The following is a 22,021-nucleotide window of genomic DNA, read 5'->3' as shown; positions in this document are numbered from 1 at the left end:
ACGGATATGTTAAAACGTAACAAATGCACAGCGTATATCCTTCAAATAGTAAATATTATCAGAAATCACCAACAGTTCTTCCGTCTCAATTTGAGCATATAAGGGCTAATTACAAAATTACATTTTATTTTCTTTTGAAATTTTATTCATCTATTTGATGTTGTTTTTTGTGAGAGTTCATAATACTGGTTTATGAGGCTAGAAGCAATCGAAGCTACGGTATGTTTAGTAATTTTTATCTAAAACAGAAAAAAAAACATTCGACAAAATAAAAAGAAATACGATATGGACAAAACGTAATCAAAGGAACCCTAATCCCAAGAATAAAACTTGAAATAACATGAAATAAAAAACTAACACGTACAAAACCATTAGAATTCTTCAGAACAAAATTAACCTCCACCTCTAAATTGTATGATCTATCAATTGACCACCACTATGATAGTTTGTCAATTAAATATGAAGTACTTCAATATCTTGCACAAGCGAATTGCACTGATACTTTAGCTATGTTTTGTGAAGGCTTTGAGAAAAACTCTTTGTATCCAATCATTCTTATTTGTCGTTTAAAGAGGTTTTATACTAAAACCATGTCTTAACATACGCCCTTTACACATTATCTAACTGTCAAACTGTTTTAATTATTATAACTCCAATACAACAAGTACTTTCATTAAATGAAGGAAAGACCCACCAATAATTTACTTTTCTATTTAATCAAGACCTTTTTGGTAAATAAGTTTTTTTCGATAGCAAAAACGTAGCGATGAAATGTCATTTATCAGTGATGTCTTTTGAATCGTGAGAAAAATCAGTCTAATATTAAATGCATTTTATAATTGGTTATCATAACATTTTTACTAATTGAGAAGTACTTAATGTTAAAAAGGCTTGTGTACTGACACTTTCAATACGTTACAAATTTCGATAAACTGTTGAAAAAATACAATAGGCCACCGTGTGCTTGAGGCTACCGTTGAATCGTTAGATTGTGGCATGGATGGTTACAAATTCCATAGATATTATCTGATTGGTGCTCTGCATGACGGAGACGTAAGCGTAGGCGTGACTATGTTATTGGTAGATAACCTGTCCAATTTGAACACCTTGAATGTACAAAATCCGACAAATACCTGCATTTCAACAATGGTGTTAAAAATGTGCACTATAATGTTTTTTTTTTTTTTTTTGTGTGTGTGTTCAAAGTTGCTTCGGAATTATACTAAGATTTGTATACAGGTAAGTTTTTGCTTCGTCCATTTTGTCATATAATACTAAAAATCATTACATTTCAAATTCTAACTTTAAATTTAAATTTTATTATACTAAAGTCCTTGAAAAACAAAAGATTTTAGTTTTTACAATCGTTCTTTAAAAAATAATATTGACTTAGTGGCCATCATTTGTCGCGTGACTAAGTTGCTGTCTGAGGCCTAGGTGACTAGAAATTACAGAGACTTCTAATATATCCGCGTCATTATAAGACTTTCAGCTCAAAATTGACGACAACAGTCATCTCAGTTCAAAAATGTATGACCAAAGAGTCGATTTCGACCTGAAAATTAAACAAATTCTTGTGTAGTAATATACCATCTGGTTCTAGCGCCTACATATGGTGTTTTGTATAATGTCTACAAATACTTATTCTGTAGTTTTTACTTGCAAATTATTATAATTTTCTCTTGAACTTGATACATATTCCACATAAAGTCCAAGTCATTCTGAAACTAGTGGCTTGATTTTGCATAATTTTTATCGTACTTACTTCCTTTCATTTTACGTCTTTATTGTCCAACTTTTTTCTACTGTTTTGACTACTGGTTTAACGACTTTGACTGGTGGCAATTCTGTGCTGCTCTTTTGTGTTGATATATGCCACTGGGATATTTAGCGCGATGTAAAACCATGTCTATTCACTTTTCATTTTGATTAAGGTAGATTCCTTTTTTTTTATTTTTTATTCTTTTTTTTTTTTTTTTTTGGGGGGGGTACCCTGATATTACCATTTGTTATACCGTTCTACCTTTTAGACTTTTCAATTTAACTACTGCCTAGGTCATTTCAGTTCGGTAATTTTGTTATTACACTTAAACAAGCGACTTACACTTTGAAACTAATACTGGCCTCGGTCATTTACTTACTATCACTGGGCAATAGATGACTTTCTTATTATCACCGGACTAGATGAGTGCTTCTATCCTTGGGGTAGTCGACATACTTACTTTAATTGGGCTAGGAGAATAACTTACTTTCATTGGGCTAGGCGACTTGACCTAGATGACTTTGTGACTATCACTGGCCTTTGTGACTTAGCGACATCAATAGTTTCAATGACTTATTTGCTATCATCGGCCCAGATGACTTTGTGACTACCATTGGCTGGGTGACTAAGTGGCTATCGTTCGTCTAGACCTTCTTGGTTGGTTACCTTTCAAGATTTTCATACATTAATTCTAAGCAGTACTTTTCTATTTGTTTTAGAAATTGCAATTGCTATCTATAAAAAGTGTAAACGAAATGTGGTTTAGTCTGTAAAATAGTAATCAAGGGAACCAAGATTCTAGCAAAATTCAAACGAATGTTATCCAGGAACAAATAACAGATAGAGAAAAAAGGCACATACAGCAAAGAACATAAAATAACCGAACTAAAACGTACGAAGAAACAGAATTAAATGATCAACACTGAATCCACTACAAAATGGGTACAAGGACCAGGTGTACCGCTAGGATAAGTGTCCTCTGCTATTCTAGAAACACTCGCCGAGTTGCTCATAAAAAGTAAGGGCCGGGGTAGACGAAAGTTAAAACTATGACGCATTGAACAAATCAATTATCATAGTACAGATCGATACTCCGTAATTATGCCCATATTTAGGGCAAACTCGGGCATAACGTTTGATGTGATATGAAAATGAAAACTACTAACGCAGGTGCTGAAGGTGATGTTGCCACAGGTTGTTTTTTGATATATTTAGTAAAGGATACGGTAGAGTCATGCACATATTAGGACCCTGTACGACTGGATATTAGATTTCTGTTATTAAGAATGCTAAATAAACCACATCCATACATATATCATTCAATGATTAGTATATGATATCCCAAATTTGTAAATATGCAAAATTCTCTTAAATTTTTGCAGTTTTTGAGTGCCTCAACCAATCTGACCCAAAATTATTGCTTATGATTTCTAAATGCCACTTTGATAGGACTCAAAAAAAGTCAAAGTATCCATGGGCCACTTTGGTGGAGATCTTTGAAAGTAACAATAGTAGCATTTAAAATTGGCATTTTTCCCATTTTGTTGTTTTTGGCAGTAATCAGGCTTTATTACTACTGACAATTAATATAACTGTTAAAATTTAAAACTATTTAATCATCAATTAATCAATGCATATCGCGTTTTGTCATTTACTTCAAACTTATAGTTTCTGAAAATGGGCCTAATATGGTCCTTATCTACCTTATTCAATAATAATAATAATAATAATAATAATAATAATAATAATATAAACCATTGTTCTGCAAATATTACTAATTATCAAATTTACCATTAGGTGAATTCGATAATCAGGTCTATTATTGCTCTTTTTGTGTTGGATTGATCAATTTCAGGTGTAATTCTTAAAAAGACTGAACAAACAAAGAATGCCTTCTATAACCGGAATTCATTCACATTATAATCATATCTTACTTGATTTTACGAATAGTTATGACAATATGAAGTTTTGAAATTAAGAATCCAAACGAATAAAAACATTTTATTTTAAATACTCTTTCTTGGATGCAAAGGATATGGCTATCAAATACTTTTATAATAAATTATGATTTACGTTATATCCATATTAGATGCGATACTATGGAAAAATTGAATTTTCTTGTAGAATTACCAGAGAAAACAGATGATCGCAAGCAAGCAAAATTGATTTGATTTTTGTATGTTACCGTTTTTAATGGTGCCACATTTCTTCTACGGCATTTATTATTCTGCTAAAAATGAGTTTTGAGATGTTTTTGTAGTGAACGATTTGCGAGTTTATTGAAGTTCCGTAGTTTTTGATCATACGACCACTGGTAGTTTTGATGCAGGAGAATCTGGTTAAATAAGAAAGATTGAGTTACTATGGGTTTTGCGTCACTGACTTCTATATATATCAGAATTCATAAAGATTGCTTGTATCTTTGAATAAGCAATTTAAACATTTGATTTTACTTTTAATAGTGTCATCCAAGAGAATTGAATGTTAAAATAAAGTCGGTTGAATATGATGGATTTGAGTTAGCATCAACTGATGCAATGTTTACATTGTTTATGACGCTTAGAATATAATCGTGTTTCCCTTTAAACAACTATTTAGAGTATCATGATAACAAAAAGTAAGCCGTACACTAAATGGCGACATCAAGATAAAAGCCGCAAAGTTTGAAACTATCACATTTTTCCTGACTTGGTACAGGCCATTTTCACTTGGTACAGGTGATATTCACTTGGTACTCATGAAACAGAAACAACATAAAAACTGATAATAAGGACAAGAGTGACATCAGATGCCCCAGAAAGGTAGCATGTACTTCTCAGTCAAAGGCATCCGCCATAAGGGAATTTTTTCACAAGTCTCTTTATTATTACTCGCAGTATCATGTTGAAAGCGTAATAGATATTTTATAAAGTGGACAAATATCCGAAATTGACACAAAATAACCATAAAACATACGCGTTTATCAGTAATTTTTTTTAAATTGGAGAAATTGATTTGAACTTGATATAAAAAAAATCAATGAATCATGCAATGAAAGTTAACATAGAGCCAAAAATTTACCAAAAAAAATTCAAAATAAATGAAATGTTTATCTCTCAAACGGTCAATAATCATTATGATGCCGTATCTTGTATCAATTACGTATCAAAGACAACGTTCTGTAAATGATCAACAAACCTTAAATGGGGAAAATGAACATTTTAAAAAATATAATTTTAATTATATATACAACAATTTAAAGGCTAAAATTCAAATTAAATGTTATACAACATTTACATACAGTTAATTATATTTATTAACTTGCCACGAAATTCGAAATGAAAATATTAAGTGCTATAAAAAGGCGGATGTCTATCAGAAATTTTTCGGAGCCATAGTAATCAAAAGTGCGGGTTTAACATTGACATGTGACAAAGGCAAACTTCATTTTATATTTTAAAAAAACCAAGAATCGAAGTAAGCATTAAAATCCATTTAATATGTATAGACATATTAAATGAGTCTTTTCGTTTTGCAGTGAAATGAAGAACCTTAGGTAAATGAATGTGTCCGACATTTCACTATAGATAATATAAGATAAGTAACATATGTTGTAGAATTGTTATCATCGACATTGAGGCAATAATATTACAGCATGTAAAACAAATAAGAGATATTTATGAAAATTATTGTAGCATCTAAGACAAAACATGTTCACAAATATCGGCGAAAATACCAATGCGTTAGCAGTTGTATGATTAAAATAGGCAGCACAAACTCCGAAAGTGTGTTAAATAAAAACGTCAAAAATAATAAATATGACCAAAATCATACATAACATAAAAAAAAACAATAAGTAAAATTGGCATGTGAAAAAGGATATTTTTAAAAATAAAATATTTTAAAAATTTGCTCAAAATATCATATTCAATTATAATTTGTATAATGTAAACTTGATTCAAAATGCTACATGTGGAAGTAGGTTTGACTCTATTCTAATTTGATTAAATAATGTTATATTTGATAAGATATATATGTATATAAGACACGGAATAATTCACTTTTTGTACTGATTACGTATTCTAATTATAAAGTGATGTACATAAAATTGAATAATGCCCACTCTACCTTTGCCACGATAGATTGTGGTCAATTCTTGTTGTAAATTTATTAATTATATCTAACAAAGAATCATTTAATTCTAGTAGAAACGGTAACACAAACTACTTCTTAATCATACAAGTGACCATTCAAGAGGTGTTTAGGATCCATGGAAGGTATTTATCGTTTTTCACAACGTCGACTTACTTCGGAAAATGATTTTGCTTCTATTTAGTTGTTATTTATCAAATGCATATATTTAATGTTTTAACGGAGATGACGACGCAATACTTTTAGTTAATCCATTCTTTATGAAATGCAAACTCTTGTAAAACAATTCGAAGTTTCCTAATAATTTTCTCTTGGTAGGATTATTCGCAAATCAATTAATTTATGCTGATGCATTTTTCCAAAAAGCTTTTTTCATTTGTCTTCAACTCATTGTAATAGAATTTAACACATTATTCTTAAGCATTACTTTATATTGATATTTTTTTTGTAGATAATGTTTCTGCTATCTCTTGAAGAAAACAATGGATGGAAAAGTCGATATTCCATCATCGTATACAAGCCTTGTAATATTATGTCTACTGTGCTTTAAGTGAATGTTCGAGAAAAAAATCATTATTTAGTTACTGTTTGTGCGTGTTGATTGTAAAGTTAAACGCCATAGTAGTGAAATAGATTAATTAGTGTGTTTAATTAATTCTCTATTATTAATTATTCTATATTTTATTCTTGTGCCAGTATTCAAATTTGTTGTGAAATGCCAGCATGTGAACCATTCAAACCAATTAGACACATAAGACATTCTTCTGGATACAAGATCATTTTTGTTAGCTTAACATGGGTGTTTGCAGCCAACTGAAAAGTAAAAAGAAAAAAAATACGCTTTGTGTTGGTGTGTAAATATACGCTATCATCAATATGTTTATATTCGAATTTGGAATTGGATCAGGAATCAATTACGCGATCCAAAAAGCTAGATAAATCAGATTTGCTACAAATACAAGGCCATTCCATCCTAGAGCCCTATCAAAGTTCTTAAAGATACAAAGAAGGTAAATATAATTAGAGTATTCCAGTTGTAATCAGAAACTGATATTTTTCTGAATATTATTATTATCAAGTTATCAACATTAATTATAAACATGTTGCGAGATATATCTTGCGCTTTTGAGATTGGCATACATTTTGAATATACGATTACTCTTTTTAGAGGGCGCCATCACTAAAAAGCAAAATCATTCTGATATTATGAAAATAAAAGCTATTGTTATGACTATTAATTGCTATCCGATAGCTGCAAAAAGGAGAGCTAACTATGTAAAATGGTTCAAAAAGATTCGAGGTCTCCTTTATATATTCTTTAATTCCTGATTCCAAATATTTAAAAACTGAATGATTTAGTTCAAAGAGTAATTAAGTTTTTGTGTTTATAACTGAAATCTTAAATTGTTGCTGACTATGATAAGTTATTCTAATGTTCTTTTTACAGAATGAAATTCACTGGATGTTTTGAAATATGGTTGGACAAGTAACTGTCAAGCATACAAAAGAATAAGTATATATTAAGGGACATTAGCATGTTTTGTGATTAATTGCTTCAATATGCAGCTGTTTTATCAAAATATCACTTGCAACTTCAAAATAATGCCTAAAAGGGAGCTGAAAGTCTTTCTATTTATGTACAAGATCAATTAAATCATTTACATCTTATTATTTAAACAAAAATGAGAAAACAAACACCACTATGGTGTAACTATTATTGATAAACACAAATTAATATATGTACTTGGCCAGTAGGTTGTGATTACTAAGTAAATTATCAAATGTTTGATTTTGAATCAGATAATTTATCTAATGTTTTATGATGTTATTAACAGATGCAAATTGCTTTTGACAAATGTCAACCTTAAAAATGGAAGAGAAATTAAAATGTATTCTAAAATCATAACAAAACTTAAATAACGTGTCCCCTTCATATGCATGCAAAGAAGGTACAAGTAAATAAAATGCATACATACAATAATTAAAATTAGTGTGTTCAGCAGTCAAGCTGTCGATCAAATTCCGTTTTTGTTTAAAACCACACAAGCTGATCTGTACGTCTTCGAAAATGTTTCTCGTCTAAGTTTCATAATTGGACACACAGTTGTCTACATATAATCATTTTCATAATGACATCTACATAAAACTCTTTAATGGATCTTGTTTATCTTAGCAACACCAACATTGTATTTATATTTTTTGAAGGCATTAGTGACGATTGTGTACTTAATTAATATAGGGTAAATGAATTAACTGTTCTTCTCATAGCAGTTCAATCAGTATAAATTAGTTATTTTTTTTTACCTTTTTACATATTTTGTATTTAGTTTATTTTTACTTTTGTAAATATGGTTATTAGTCACTTATCTATTTTTCATATGTGTGCTTAACTAAGTCACCTCGGATGTTATATTTTTCCTTGACTTGTATATCTTAATATACATGTAACACAGAGAATCAGTTTGAATTTCTGACTTTTCTTCATAAAATTACATTCTGGTACACTAAATACACTATTTGGTGAATTTACCTTTCATTTCACCACAAATGGATACAAACATAGACTCTAATGTCATTTAGATATCCTTTTTTCTTACAATACTTAAAAGTTCTACCTTTGTATGATCAGAACATTTTTAATTGGTGATTTACACACAAACCTACAATTTATGCAATAGATCGTCTTTCTTTGGTAGTTTATGTTTTCTATTGAAAGACTCTACTCAGAACAACAGAAAGTGAAATATATTTTAGGAAAATTTTCAATGAACAGCCTTACTTTTACTAGAAGTGCCTACATAATGATTTATGTTGCTCATTTAAATTTGTTACTTTATATGTATTATTTTATTTTATTTTTTTTCATGTTCTTTGTGTTGTGTGTCGGTTTTTCATGTCTGATCTTGGTTCCACTGATTACTCTTTAACTAAATTGATCGATGAAGTGAAAACATAAGTAAATAAAATTGAAAAAAAATACAAAACATAATCAAAAACAAATGATATAAATATTGCAAATGTTGCGCTATGTTTTAAGTGACTTCTCACCATTAGCATTTGAAAAAATACTTCGAAATTCAAGAAATAAAAATGTAAGCGATTAGAATATTTGTCTTAATCAGGAATAGCATTAGGTATCTGCATAAAATTAACATTTCTAAGGAGAAATGTCAAGATATAAACTGTCGTAAAGTCATATTACATGATACTCAGAAATTCTTTTTTTTTTCAGCATCAAGGAAAACAGATTGACACAGATATTCCTGAGAAAATTATTCGCATATCAGATTGAAGGGCATCCTAAAGTACAAACAAATAAACACAAAATAAACGACAAAAACCCAGAGAAAAATGGCGAATTATTATAACAGATACATACATCAATATACATAATATACAGAAAGAAAACACCATAAGAAAAACAAAAACAAACCGAACAGAAACAAACAAACAAAACAAAAACACAAAAAAGAAAAAGCACCGTATATAAAAAAAAATTAAGAAAATGCAAATATCAAAAGTTAGAAAATAAGAACATTTGACACCGAGGCTGAAAGCTATTCTATACATCCCGTTTGATTTAATTATTAACATCAACGACATATCTCAATATATTGATAATACAATATCAATTATATATGAATACTCGTATGTATACTATACCTCTGTGTTGTTTGTTTATTATACATCATTATTACAATATAAAAACTAAACACAGATATATAATAATACGGCCATTTACTACATGTGTTTCGGGAATTTCAATAAGACGTATTTCTAATTCATGGTAGATAAAAGTTCAAGAAATAGAACAATATCATTTGTAAAAAATGTTGAAATATCACATCCATGTACAAACATGAATATTAACAACATAATTTGTGAGAAGGCTGCAAAAATAACCTTTGAATAATGAAAAGAAACAATCGATCTAATACAACCATACCACTAAAATCTGAACCATTAATAAGTTGGTTTTATGGTAGTAGAGCCACAGAAACATACCAATTGTTTTGTGCCGACAAAATCGGACCTGATTATAACTTTAGGAAATTGAGTATTTTTACAGTATGTAGATGGAAGTAGATCTACTTTTTCAATTTGAGTCAAATTTGCCATAAAATATGATACACCAATAAGGTGTATTGACCATCATGAAGAGCATTTAGATATAATAAACAAGAATGAAAAAAAATCCTGAAATATAGTTTCCAGAAAGAGTAATCAATGGAACCAATATTCTAGGAGAAATCAAAGGAAAGTTGGAGGGCCAGACAAATACAACAAAGAAAAACAAACAAAATAATACATACAAAGAAACAATAGTATATGAGCAACTTGGACCCCACTAAAAACTGGGAGCATGGACCAGGTGCACCGGTAGGGTAACCGTATTCGGCTTTCCTAAAAACTCCCGCCGAGTCATAAAAGTCAAGTCTGGGGTAGACGAAGATGAACAGTTTCATTTTTGAAATATACTAACTTTCGTATTTGTTATTATGACAGTGTTGTCATTGACCTCTGTATTCATGGTAATTTGGAATTAAAATGTCCATACAACCAACAGCATATACCATACTTACTTAGAAATAACCTTGTTTTCTTTGAAAGAGTAATCAAGGGAACCAAGGTTATAGCGGTAATCAAAAGAATGTATTCCAGGGATAAAGACCAGACATGGAAAACAGAGACATATAAACACTGGATAAATATGTTGTCGAATTAAATTTCCAGCATTTTTGAAACATCTGAAAACAAACAAAAAGTTATTTAGGACATTTCTATCTGAAAGAGTAATCAAGGGAACCAAGGTTATAGCCGTAATCAAAAGAATGTAATTCAGGGACAAAGACTAAACATGGAAAACAGACATACACAACAAAGAACATAAAGTAACTAAAATCATACATACAAAGTAACAAAAGTAAATGAGCAACTCGGACTCCACTAAAAACTGGGAGCATGGACCAGGTGCACTGGTAGGGTAAACGTCCTCTGCTTTCTAGAAACATCCGCCGAGTTGCTCATAAAAAGTCATGTCTGGGGTAAACAAAAGAGGAAAGGGAAACTATGACACGTTGAACAAATTAGCTTTCATGGCGCAGATGGATAGACCATAACGAATCTCAAGTTAATGATAACGACCATAAAACGTTTGTAGAGATGACTCCAATATTGTAGCAACATAGCCCTGCTCCAGAAGCCTATTTGTTAGAATTCTGTTGTTAGGACTTGATTGCGAGAGGGTTTTTTATTACTTTAGCCTGACTCCCTTAAAGAATATTTCTGTTCCAACTCTTACATACATGTAAATCAGACTGTGTTTGATCAAGACTTTAATTAGCCAAGTGCTGCACTACTTGCCCACGCCTTGAACAGTGTACGATTTCGAATGGACGAATCAATCATCGGAAACTGGTCGAACTAATTCAAAGTTAATTTGTTTATTTTGAAGATAGTTAGGTTCATTTTTAATAGTCACCATGGGGTTTGATAGTCTATTGCCACCCCAATCTCATTTTTTTCTTTTCTTTTTTTTTCTTCTTGTTGTTGTTTTTTAACGAACACCTAACGGACACGTTTTTATAACACTTACAAACGATCACAGAACATTTTTTGGGCAATTTATTTGCGTTCGTCGAGAATATTTATGTACAAAAGTTATTTACGTTCGAAACGAATTACAAAAATTTTAAACGAAGGGCAACAATTAAAAACGAACGCCAAACATATTTTTGAATGGGCTTGTGTGTAACCTTGACGTTCTGTGATGTCTAACAAAATTGTAGTTTTCGTTTCTAGTTTGTCATAGTGTAGAAGCATCTTAAAGGCAAGTACTCGATTATTTAAAAAAATCCATATTTACAGTTTGAACCGTTACGGGTGTTTTAATGGGAATATGTATGAGCAACAAATAAGGACATTCCTGGCATCTCTAACTCAAGTCAAATAAGTTTGCCTTATACATTCCCTAATATATATCTACATTTCGTATTTTTATTTACAATAATTATATGTAATAATAATTAATCTGATAAAAAGGTTTCTTGAAAGAAGCATTTTTTTGTGATCAAATTAGTTTTGGTTGTGTTATTTGAAAATAATGAACCTAAACTTAAATAATCAACTACAGTTCGGAGGATTATTGAAAGTGCATTTTAGGTTTTTGACCATTGTAAGTTAACAATTACCCGTTGGTTACCTGTATCCTCGACTAATCCACTCTTTCGCGAGAAATCAGTTTCCTTGTTATGTTGGTTAGATGACTTTGCCTTCCAGAGCTTACTTTAAGGTGTGTGTTTACAATTTATGGAGATTTTGGTATCTATGTAAGTATTAACCTTTCATCTGTGGGAACATTCTTTCATCCCCATCGTATAGAGTTTTCATATCACAACTCATACGTTATACCAGAGCTTGCCGTTACTATGCAGACTTTCTGTATTGCGCTAGGGTTATGTTGCTACAAGATTGAAGTCGTCACTACAGACGTTTTATGGTCGTCATCATGAACTCGTAGATCACTGCACCATGAGAACTGATTTGTTCAACAAGTCACAGGTTCTTTTCCTCTTTTGTCTACCTTGGACTTGATTTTTCTTGGGCAACTCCGCGGGTGTTTTAGAAAAGCTAGACCCTATCAGTGCACATTGTCCCAGTTTTTAGAGGAGTTCGAGTTGCCCGTATACTTTATTGACTTTGTATGTATTATGTCGGTTATTTTATTTTCCATGTTCAGTGTGTGTTTTCCATGTCTAGTGTTTGTCCCTAGATTACATTTTATGTTTATTTCCGCTAGAATCTTGGTTCCCTTAATTACTCTTGATATGAGTTATAGGATGGTGCGTTTGTTGCGATTCACCATTTCTGTTCCTTTTTATCTATTTTGACGTAAGACGTAGGAATGTTTTTTTAGTAATAAAAAGTGTTTGGCAATATAATGGCGTGTAATATTTTAGTGCTAACAAAATCATAAAAATTAATTGTTGCATTTTCTATCATTTGGAAGCTGGATATAAATGGATTTTCTTAAAACTTGCAAAAAAAATTGTTCGTGTGTTACCCTTGAAGTTTTGAAAATTGAAGTACTATTTTGCCTCATATTTTTGTTTCTAAACAGTTTAATATGACATTACAAGGCATCTTCAGAATGTTAGTGTTATTGTTTCCTGTGATAATCATTATTTCCTTGATCATATAATTTGATTCTTAATGAGACCAGGACTGAATTACAGGTTTAAACCTTTATACGTGGTTTTCCATTGAACTCCTCAGTAGAAATGTAGCTCTTGAATATGTAACATACCTTTTTTTCAATTTTTATGTCCCCATCACTTTCTATGTTAAATTCAGTGTTTTATATAAACCTTATGGTTTGCCTTGCTATTGGTAGATGTTCGGCTGCTATTCGTATTAAAAGCGTTTGACTGTTTCCCGCATGATATTTTGATCTGTAAACTGTCCTCATATGGCTTCAGGAAGCCTATAATTTAATTTTATCGTACCTTTCTAGTAAAAATACATCAAATAAAGATTTGGGTATAGCTATTTCTGTATGTGGTGAAATAAAAGTTTATGTTGTATTGTTGAACTTTAAGAGTTTATGTTGTATTGTTGAACTTTAAGAGTTTGTGTTGTATTGTTGAACTTTCAGACTTGAATTAAAGTTTATTTGAAAAGAAATGTAAAGCGAAATGGTCCAGAAGTAACGAGACCACAATTAATCATGTCGCTTTCCGCGAGGTTTTTCCAGAACTTTACTATGTTTTCTTTTATTGTTTTAACTCTCCAGTCATACAAATTCTGGAAAGTACTAGTGACAGCACGTCTTCACGAAAGTGGATCATCAGATAGCGATGAAACTGTAGAGGAACTGAGATCTTCTCTTCGAAGGATGCAGGACTTTGAATAAAATAATTCTAATAGCTACCTTTTTTACCCATTTTTTTACATAAAATAATTTTTTAACTCATATATCTCGAATACTGTTGTTAAGAATTGACCAAATTTGGTATGTATGTTCAGATCATGGTTTTAAACGAATAAATGAAAAAAAATTGTGCTTGTATGCAGCCATTAAGAAAATGGCCGCCAACATGGTCAAATATTCAAAGTTGTCTGATTTTAGTGATAATTGATATCTAGGATATCTAGGCTGTCCCAATTCATGATATGCGGTTCAATACATTTCAAAAATCCATAGAACTCCAACAGTCACCATTTTTGACCCCCCTTACAGGGTTTAACTTAATTTGTTGACAGGCAAGGAATTGCTACGCTCATCTTTGTCCTTGTTTCGGTCATCCAATAGATACTGCGGGGCGCTATAATAATCATTCTGACCGTCAACGTTTCCATTGTCGTAACATAACTTAGTAAGCTTTTACTGATTTCAATTGAAATGATGTATACTTAACATTAAGCATCTCTATAGGGAGAAGCCTAAATATTTTTTTTCATTCAAAGACATTCCATTATATCATTGTGCCGTGATTCTCAAGGCATTTATCATACCCTTTAAGATGGAACTCTGTAAATGTTTTATCTGCAGGAGAACCCCTGCCCAATTCTCCATCTCCCTAGTACTTTTGAAAGAGTAATCAAGGGCACCAAGGTTATAACGGCAATCAAAAGAATGCAATCCAGGGACAAAGACCAGACATGAAAAATAGATATACATAATAAAGAACACAAAGTAACTAAAATCATACATATAAAGTAACAAAAGCAAATGAGCAGCTTGGATTCCACTAAAAAAACTGGGAGCATGGACCAGGTGCACCGGTTGGGCAAGCGTCCTCTGCTTTTTTAGAAACATCCGCCGAGTTGCTCATAAAAAGTGAAGTCCGGGGTAGACAAACGAGGAAAGGAAAACTATGACCCGTTGAATAAATCAGTTTTCATGGTGCAGATGGATACACCATAACGAGTAATTGAGCTTTTGTAAAACTGGTTTTTTTTTTTAGTTAATGATTGCAAGTTCTACAGTAACCAATTAACTTGCAACAACTTTTTTTAATGTACTTCTTATGTTTCTTAATCTATGACTACGTTAATTTTCACTTTCCTTTTCATCTTTTAGATTGCCATTAGACTCTACATCATTTCTACAGATGGAAGGTGCAGTTCTTTATATATATATATATGTATATATATCTAGATGGTGATGATCATTGAAACTTGAGCGATGAGTGCTATATCGTGAAATTGTATTGATTCATTGCACATTTTAAAATTTTGAATGGTCTAAATTACATCGCACAGAAAATATAACCAGAATATGTATTGTTTTTTTGTCAAAGGCACAACACCCCAACCGGGATGAAAACGTTGAAAGACGGCTAATAACATATTATCGATGCGTAAAATATAAATAATGGCTGATAAGATACAAATGGGCTTCTTTTGCAGCAATCGACTCTCTATTCTTTTTCACTTCATAGCGAGTTTTTAATACAAATTGAAACAACTTAGCATGCTCGGTAGATACAAGAAAGACTATGTTATTAGTTTTAACATTAATACCCTTCAAAACTAGCCGAAATCTTACGAATTGTAATTTTTCTTGTCGGCATAGTACAAATATAAGTTACATGCTAATGGCCAAATTTCTTTTAATATTTATTACAGACAATTTACAGTTGAAATATATATGATGCAAGTTACTAACATGTTTCATTTATGATCCTCAACAAACATATAAGCGCAAATTCTTTGTATATTGGAACATAGGGAATCTGCAACTTTAAATATTCAAAATTTCATTGTTATTTTTGCGGATGGACATTCATTCTGGTATGTCATTCTGTGTTTTAAATGTAGTTGGTTACCTGTTCCCTTATCACATGCTTTGCTTAATCGTAATGAAATTCTTAACGAATGCATTTTTTCTTTTTCCCGATATACGTCAGTCGTTTTATCGTGGAAATAGCATTTTTTTTCAATTAACTTGTGATGTAAGTTTTTTCAATGCTTTTTCTGCTTGTTGATTCAGATCAATTAAAAAACTTTGATAACACTGTATGCAACAGCCAGGTAACAACAAACAAACATTACCGTTTAACACTATCTTTGATGTTACTTTTGTTTGTTTATAATTGATTTTGTTTTGGCATCTTCAATATGTCTAAAGCCTCATTCATATAACGATACTATACATACGTGAGTAAATTTACACATTTGTAGAGTTTGGTGAATTTTAAATATATGTGTGCAGAGATAATTTGTTTTAAGCGTGCATAAAAAATGTTAATTAAATTGTTGACATCTAAGATGCCTTGGATTATTGGAATTTGGTATTACGGCAACATTGTATAAGATGCGTCAGCATATATTTCCTATTAGTACAACATTACCCTTTATTTGATTACCATCTAGTATAGGTTATTAAAGGTTAATGTTTTGTGTTTGTCACGACAGCCGTGATGGAAACAGCCCTGGATATGAATATTAAGTTACTGTTTGCTACACAAATATATCTTTCAACCCCTCACTCCCTAACAAATTATTCTCTCGATTTCGCAAATATTTTTTTTTCATTTAAACAGAGTTAATTCATGACAGGTTGTATGAAGTTACCTTGTCAGATTGTAGGTAGTTGGTATTGACAAGTAAAACTAGAAAGACAAAAACAGATGCACACATGAGAGAACATTCAAGCATCAACGCGATAGTTTAACATCATTTAGGTTACTGTTTATCACCCCTGTTTTAGGTATATGTGGGATTTTACCTCTTTTCTGTTGTAAATATCACACTTGTAAGGCCTCCGAGAAAATTGTTTTCAGGAGATAGGTATGGCAGGAAGGAGAGGTCAGGTGTGTTGTGCTACCTTGTACTATTGCAACTGTTGTTTTTTTTTTTTTTTAGATATTACCTGGAATTTCTGGAGATATCAAATCTTACTGTAAGTCTAATTTATGTCTTCAACCAAATCTTTTGCAGGTATTTGGTTTGATGAAGAACGGGAAGTCTCCTTTTGGTTGTAATTGTTGCGTCAGCAGGTGGATGATTCAAATGCGCACACAATTCAAAAGTGTTATAAATAAAAACGTCAAACATAATAAAAATAACATAAATCATATATAAAAAAAGCTAAAATTTGCATGTGAAAAAGGATAGTTTTTAAAATAAAAAACAATCTTATTCTGCTTTGTTTATTATGAGACCTTTTAAACACGTGTCATTGCTTTATCTACACGTAAGATCCAATCGTCGGATCCTTAGTTTCTTGAATGAAGTAAGAAAATAAAGGTATTTTTATTCGTTTGAAGCAAAAATTTGTTTATCTCCTCATGTACATTTCCGTATTTGGCCTCCATTTAAAATTCATTTTTTTCTGCCTTTTCCCATTTGATTTTCGATTGGTATTTAAGTTGTAAATAGCTTTGTGTAACCTGACTAATATTTTTAAGTGCCAAGAACCTGGTTTTTAATGGTAAAAAAGAAAAAAAAAGATAGTCAGACAGGGATAACAGATACCCATCTGTTTAAAGTGTATCTGTGTATATGATCAATTTAGGAGTTTAATGGTCTTGATGGTTGACTGTCTCATTGCCAATCATACCACATCTCCTTTATATATTAAGTTAAATTCGACTTGTTTTTATATAATCGTTTAGAAAATGAGTTCTTTTAAACAGTTTAATGAACATTGAAACTGAAGTATTGAAATTTTAAATATTCAAATGCAAAAATATTAAATTTTCAAAAGTTCCTAAAAAGAACAGATGTACGTTGAAAGGAAGATATTTTTCCGCAAATTATACCTATACTATATTATATAGCGGTCTTGACCAATTGCAAATAGAGCACTGCAAACTCATAAAAGAATTTGAAAGATAAACATGAATTACAGAAATCTCGATTTTGAGTTCAATTCTGTTTACAAAAGTTTTTTTGTGTGTATTATTGTTATTTTGTTCAACAAAGTGTACAATGTGACAAAGAATAATAACTAAGTTTAAAGCCACTATGATCAACATATCATCCATTGATTTAACTTCGTGAACGCTTGTTGTTTACTGTTCTGAGAGCAGTTACATTCAGTTTTTTTGTTGTCAGGCTCTAGTTATACCAAAGGTTATATAATTTAACTGTGCCTCTTATACGAAGTCAATCAGTATAAATTATTTCATTTTTTACCTTTTAAAATATTTTGTCTGTAGTTCTTTTTAATCTCTTTAAATGTGGCTATTATTCATTTATCTATTTTTCATATGTGTGAATCACTAATCAGTAAGCCACTTCACGATTTACATCTTTTTTTTTTTGAGTGGCCAAATCTTAATATAACATAATTCCAAAAAATGTTTGCATTTGTGACTTTTCTTGATAAAATGACATTCTAGTAAACTAAATGCCCTAATAAGGTGACTTTCACCTCTAATTTCACCACAAAAGGATACAAACGTAGAATCTAATGTCTTTTAGATATCCTACTTCATTAGACACTTAAACGTTCTACTTTTGTTTTATTGGAATCCTTATTTATTTCTGATTTACACACAAATCTACAATTTATGCAAAGTTTGGAATTTGTATTTATTGGCTTTCTAATAAATCTTTCTTTTGTAATGTATGTTTTCATTTAAAGGCATCCACTCAGAATAACAGAAAGTGAAATATATTTTAAGGATAATTTTAAATAAACAGCCTTACTTTTACTAGAAGTGCTCACATAAGGATTGTGGTTGCTCATTTAAATTTGTTACTTTGTATGTATTAATTAGGTAGGTTATTTTATGTTTTTTGTGTTGTGTGTCTGTTTTCAACGTCTGGTCTTTGTCCCCGGATTACATTCTTTTGATTTCCTTTAGAATTTTAGTTCCATTGCTTACTCTTTAATTCGATGAAGTGAAAGCCTAAATAAATGAAAATGAAACACAAACAAAAACAAAAACAAAACAAAACAAAACAATAACAAAAATAAATTGTTTGATCTGCATAATTCTGTATCAAAGAAAACAGATTGAAAGAGATGTATCGAAGAAAAGTATACGCATATCAGATTTGAGCCATCCAAAAGTACAAATAAACAAAACAAACGACAAAGCAAACCGCAAAATATAGTGATTAGAGCAGATAGGTTCATCTATGTGTTACCACCAAAACAAAATTAAAAAAGAAAATAAGAACAAAAGTCCAAACAATAATAATAAAAACAAAAACAAACGAACAAAGCAAAAAAAACAAAAAGAAACCAAAATACATTTGATAAAACAAATTGAGAAAAATGCAAATATTAAAATTATTAAAGAAGACAATTTCACACCGAGGCTAGAAAACAATTTTATACATTCCCTTTGTTATAAACAATAACATCAACAAAATCAATCAAAATATATTGATGATAAACCACTGATGCGTGAACAAGTATATTTCAATACTAAAGAAATTTTACAAACAGGGTTATAAAACTACAAGATTAAAGTCATCAATTCAGATATTTAGTGGTCGTAATCATTAACTCTAGGATCGTTATGGTGCATCAATCTGCACAATGAGATCCGATTTGTTTATATACCTCTGTTTCTTTGTACGCGCTATTTTTTATTATTTCATGTTATTTATAATATGTGTCTGTTTGCCTGTATAATCTTCATCCTTAGAATATATTTATTTAAGTTTAGGTCGAAACATTGTTCCCTTGATTACTCTTTCTTTTAGTTAACATTTATTTATAACAATGAACAAAATGGAAGACATTCATATTTTAAATCATCATTATTTCATAATTTACAAAACGCATTCGTTCAGATTTTCATAGAGCTTACGGATTCAGCGGTGTTATTTATCCCTCAAATTTATTTCATTCACTAAATAAATATATAGATAAATTAATTAACAATCGCCCCGCGCAGGTCCGGGTGTTAAAAGAATAGGCCTGCAGCAGCGCTAAGCTTGTCGTATACTAAATAGTATCCAGAACCCTAGCCGGGGGCTAGGATGCTCTGCCCATAGAGCAACTGGGATGTGTGCCCCAGGTGGTGTATGAGGTACCCCTGGCGTGTTACATGCTGGGGTTGTCAGACTATAATACGGAAAACCTGACCGCAAACCATAGTGGTGCACCGTGTTGGGAAAGATGCAACGTTCCTCTCACGCTAAAAACTCTGCTGTGGTATTCTCCCGGAGTAGGAACCTTAGGGTTCCGCCACAGGAGGCTAAATTGCCCAACCATACCCATCTCTCCCTATTTCCAGTGGCAATCAAACTTTGTCGACCCCATTGTCCTTGTGTCCCATCCTTTTTTTCATTTCATCATCATTTCATGTTCATTTTATCATCAATTTCATGTTCATCGTCTGAATATAGCTGAAATATTGCTGCTCGGACGTTAAACCCCAACAAACAAACAAACAATTAACAATCAAATTAACTCATATAAAAACAAGTCATTTAAGACTTATTGTATGACCTAAACAATTCATCATTCAGCTTTAATTTATATCAAAACTTTGAGTTGCGTTCACAGACAATTTACTTTCATACATACTCAGTTTATTTAAGGCACTGAAGAAGGTCATTTGTTGACTGAAATTTTCACAAAGCTCATAATCCCAACATTATGAAAAAATAGTATATATATATACCACTAAAGTCTGAACCACTAATTAGTTAGTCTTATGGTAGTAGAGCCACAAAAACATACATAATTACATGTTTTGAGTCGACTTAATATGTCAGAATATCACCTTAGGACATTAATTGTATTCATACAGCATGTAGATGGAAATAGATGTACTTTTTTTACAACTCATACGTTATGCCAGAGCTTGCCGAAACTACTTTTGTACTTTTTTGTATCGCGCTAGAACTCTAACAAATAGGCTTCTGGAACAGGGTTATGTTGCTACAAGATTGATATCATCACTACAGAAGTTTTATGGTCGTCATCATAAACTCATGGATTGTTGTGGTGTATCCATCAGCACCATGAAAACTGATTTATTCAACGGGTCATGGTTTTCCTTTCCTCGTTTGTCTACCCCAGACTTGACTTTTTATGAGCAACTCGGCGGTTGTTTCTAGAAAAACAGAGGACGCTTACCCTACCAGTGCGCCTTGTCCCTACTCCCAGTTTTTAGTGGAGTCCAAGTTGCTCATTTGCTTTTTATTACTTTGTATTTATGATTTTGGTTACTTTATGTTCTTTGTTGTGAATGTCTGTTTTCCATGTCTGGTCTTTGTCCCTGGATTGCATTCTTTTGATTACCGCTATAACCTTGATTACTCTTTCTAACAATACGAAGTAACTTTTAAGTATGCACATCGTATTTGTTTATTCTGCTGCTGGTGAATGCAAAAATGTTAAAAAATAAACGCATTTTTGCTATTTCAATTTCAATGGAAGTGCATCTGAGGACAACGACAACCCTGTGTAAATAGCAAAATCATTAAAGATAGTGAAAATACATCTCTTTGTGACAATCATGTCGAATAAATTATGTCCACTCTTGTTTCTTATATATCCAAATGTTCCTACTCCTGAACGCTGAAATTTTATATATGAAATATCGTATTTACGGACATTTGATTCGAATCGAAACTTCAGCAAAGTCCATATTCAGATGATGAATTTAACACATGATTTTTTAACAGTTATGTTCAGCTCTGTATTAGTCGGAAAAAACAGGACAACTATTAATCGTGTAATTTTTATGTGACTCTACCATAAAGCATGACTAATTAGAGATTAGTGGTAAGGGAATGTTAGAACTACTGTTTCCTTTTGTAATACAAAGTGATTGTTGTAGCTTTCCTTATCAATAATGTTGTTACTATTCGTTAATTAACATGGATGTTTTATGTGATTATTGAACACTATCTAGATTTTCCCCAGTTGATCTAATCAAATTGGTTAAAGCTGTAACGATGTGTTAAAGAAACATCTGATCGTTTTTTTCCAGGAGCTCATTTTAGTGCGTTATATTTCATTAGGAAGCTTATAATCTTTGCATCCATTTGCAGACCCATATCAATATCATAAAATAACATGCTCTAAATTAAAATGAAACTTCCTGAGATTAAGCAACATTACAGCTTTCATCAAATTAAGTTAAATTAAAAAGAAAATGTAAATATTATGTTGATTAGACTAGGGCTTCTTGAAAGAAACAAAACTCT

The 22,021-nt window shown here is 31.2% G+C and overlaps 1 long non-coding RNA gene across 3 annotated transcripts; it reads left to right on the top strand.

Moving 5' to 3' along the window:
* Window positions 1–5,453: 5,453 nt before the first annotated feature.
* Window positions 5,454–9,115, top strand: LOC148630283 (uncharacterized). 3 transcript variants are annotated; one of them, XR_015919286.1, is made up of 4 exons: window positions 5,454–5,526; window positions 5,950–6,018; window positions 6,345–6,903; window positions 7,341–9,115. It is a non-coding gene; the product is annotated as an uncharacterized LOC148630283 (long non-coding RNA). The 3 variants fall into 3 exon arrangements; XR_015919285.1 differs by having other exon boundaries at window positions 5,479–5,526; window positions 5,947–6,018; XR_015919284.1 differs by lacking the exon at window positions 5,454–5,526 and having other exon boundaries at window positions 5,570–6,018.
* The last annotated feature ends 12,906 nt before the right edge of the window (window positions 9,116–22,021 follow it).

The sequence above is a fragment of the Perna viridis genome, chromosome 1 (genome assembly GCF_037379345.1).
Source record: "Perna viridis isolate PV_CMFRI_1.1 ecotype Kerala chromosome 1, ASM3737934v1, whole genome shotgun sequence".
In the NCBI taxonomy this organism is placed as follows: domain Eukaryota; kingdom Metazoa; phylum Mollusca; class Bivalvia; order Mytilida; family Mytilidae; genus Perna; species Perna viridis.
The sequence above is the reverse complement of the archived record's forward strand: the minus strand, read 5'-3'. Positions and strand labels throughout refer to the sequence as shown.